Below are 3,256 nucleotides of genomic sequence, written 5' to 3' on the forward strand. Positions count from 1 at the left end.
TATTGCTTATCACTTAATAAATTATTATTTGAATGAATTAACAATGAATGGCATATATGATGAGGGATATATGTTATTCTCTGGCATTCAGTGTTAATTAAATTTTTCTTTCTCCGACAGCGAGAAAATGTTCATAATTCATATAATAAGCAAAGGGCTAAACTCCCTAATAAGTAAGGAGCTCCTAGAATTTGACTTTTATGAAGAGACTAAAAACCTAGGGAGAAAATGGGCAAAGAATAAAAACACATAAACACAAAAAAATATAAATTATTCTAAACATATGAAATGATGCTCAACTTCATTCACAATAAGGTAAATGTAAATTAAATATACACTAGGATATCCCTTCTTTCCTATTAGATTGATGCATATCCAAAAGTTTGATGGTATCACTTGTTGACAAGATTGTACAGAAATAGGTACTATCCTGTGTTGTTTGAGGACTTTCAAAGTAGTACAACCCATGTGGAGAGCAATTTAGCAGTATCTACCAAAGTTAGGAGTGCAATAACTCTTTGACTTAGCTCTTCTGCTTGTAGAAATTTACTCAATGCAGGGTTAGGCATTGTAGCATTATTTGTAATAGCAAAAGATTGGAACCTATCCAAATATTTGTGTATATGTTAAATAAACAACAGTGAAGTTACACAAAGGAATACAGGTTCATAGTCCCTTAGCCATAATTTGGAAGTCTGGAAGGCCCTGAAAACCAAAAGGTTGTTTTGTTTTTGTTTTAAATTCAGCACTCAAACTCATTTGGTGACAAATCCTGACTCGAGCTGACTGAGGTACCCACCGTGTCTTGGTGCACCTACCAGGTATTCCTGTCTGTTGCTTGCTGGTACTGTTGTTGTTGTTGTTTTGTTACTTAAGGCTTAATTGCATGTGAAAATAGCAAAAATAGTTTAAGCCTACTGGATAATGACGAATAAGAATGGTAACATCTGTCATTAGTAACAGCACAGAACACGGAGTTGTAGGAGCTTATACATGGTGTGTCTGTGTAGTATCCTACCAAAGGAGACAGTATGGGAACTACCACCATACAGGACCATTTGACCTTTCTGGCAATTCTCAAGGCTTGTGTTTCTTTGACCTTGGAGCTTGCTCATTGTGAACAGTCCTGTCCCTAGGGTGTGTGTCAAGAAGAATCATTGTTCAATATCACAGCTCCTGGAGGCTGCGATACCAGTTGGCACTAACAAGAGCCTGACTAAAAATAATTAAAAGGAAGCACTGAAGACTGAGATGTCCATATATGGCTTTGAAAAGTTCTGAAATTTTCCTGGGATTGTAGAATGATCCCCATAGGCAGGGCTGTGCACATACCTAAGAAAGATGGAAGAAGGCCCTAATCTCTTCTCTTTGGCTGACCTTGTGGGTTTGTGCAAGAAAGAAGTGAAGGCTAGTTAGAGTTGTAGACTGCCCACGGAAGTGTTGAAAGCTTGGCCCAACACACAGCACTTCTGCAAAGGATAGGAGACTTGTTGGTTTAAGGCATTTAATAAAATTTATCCAGTCATTAGTAAGAGACTTCAATAGCTGCACATAACAAAGGATACAGGGATTATACACTTAATCCAGGAAAGTCACTTAAATGCACAGCAAAAACAACTGCAAAGTGAAGCCCTAGGACAGGGGAGGGTATATAGAGTATCTGGTTTCCAGAGTTGCACATCGTATTATTTAAAGTGTTCCATTTTCCACAAAAAAAATTATAAAACACTAAGTATGACCCATACACACAAAAAAGGCAATCAATAGGAACTGTAAAGTCCATGTTGGACTTACTGAGCAGAGACCCTAAGTCATCTCCTATAAATATATTAAAAGAACTAAAGAAAGAACAGCACGGATAAATAGCTAAAAGAAAGTATGAGAACAATTTCCCACCAAGTAGAAACAATCAATAAAGTGATAGAAATTATTTTTTAAAGAACCAAATGGAAATTCAGAAGTTGAAAACTATAGTAACTGAAATTTAAAATTAACTGTTTAACTTAACAGCAGATTTGAGCTGACAGAACACAGAATCAAAGAACTTGAAGACAGGTCAGTTGAGATTATATAATCAGGAATAGAAAGAAAAAAGAATGAAAAATAAACAAAGCCTCAGAGACTTGGGGGACACCGTCAAGCATACCGGCATAAGCACAATGAGAGTCCCAGAAGGAGAAGAGAGAAATGTATAAAAAGATTATTTTAACAAATGGTGACCTCAAACTGTCCAAATTTGATGAAAAACTTTAAACTGCACATCCAAGAAGCTCAACAGTGTAGGGGATGGGTTTCTCTTTGGGGTGACGAAAAGTTTCTGAAACTAAATAGTGTTAATGATTGCATAGCTCTGAGAATATGCTAAAAAACTAGTGAATCGTATACTTTAAAACAGTAAATTTTATGGTATGTGAATTTTATTTTAATAAAGCTGTTTAATTAAAAAAAAGTAGGAGGATATTCTTTATATAGAGATGGAAAGATCTCCAAGATGCATATTAAGTATAAGAAGAAAGGAACTTCACAGTGTATACAGTATGCCACTTTTTATAAGGAAAGAGGGAAAGAAAAATTTGTAGTTGTTTGATCTTACATTAAAAAACACTGTAAGGATTCAGTAGGTTTTGTTAGATTCACAGGAAACTAACAAATATGGTCACCCAGAGAGCTGAAGTGAGATGACGATTGCAATTTACAGAGACACGTGGAAGCCAGACTTCTCATTGTATCCCTTTTCGTATCAATTTCTCATTTTGAGAAATTTTCAATTTCTCACTACGTGATTTTTTAAGTGACTTTCTAAATCCCTATGGGAATTTATAGGGGAAAACTCATGGGGAATCTATTGGGGGAAACAGGCTACAAATAAGTAAATAAATATTTTCAGAATTTTCCTTTCCTGTAGGCTATTTTATTTCATAAATTGATGTTTACTTACATGGCCCAAAATGTAGGAGATAAAGGCCATTTGAATACCCGAAATCTATTATGAGTAGGCAGTTTGCAGACTGATTTATTGTTGTTGGTGTTTAAAAATCTCACTTATAAATGAGAGATGTTTTAGATGCTGAGCACATTTTCCTCTGCAAACAATACAATGAAGAACGAGTGAGTAGAACATAAACAGTAGATTCTATGGTCAGATCACAAAAGCTGACCATAATGTCACTGGACTGTATTGTAACGGGACCATGAATATGGAATAGACTTAAGTATTTCTTGAATTGACTAAAGTTTTTTAAAGTTTAAGCATCTG

At 35.2% G+C, this 3,256-nt stretch overlaps 1 protein-coding gene across 1 annotated transcript in view; it reads left to right on the plus strand.

Annotated features, from left to right (window-relative positions):
• The window catches only part of SC5D (sterol-C5-desaturase), a 17,903-nt gene that overhangs the window by 9,246 nt on the left and 5,401 nt on the right, over positions 1–3,256 (plus strand). The window lies entirely within an intron of this gene.

The sequence above is a fragment of the Propithecus coquereli genome, unplaced genomic scaffold (genome assembly GCF_000956105.1).
Source record: "Propithecus coquereli isolate 6110/MARCELLA unplaced genomic scaffold, Pcoq_1.0 Scaffold222, whole genome shotgun sequence".
Taxonomy (NCBI): domain Eukaryota; kingdom Metazoa; phylum Chordata; class Mammalia; order Primates; family Indriidae; genus Propithecus; species Propithecus coquereli.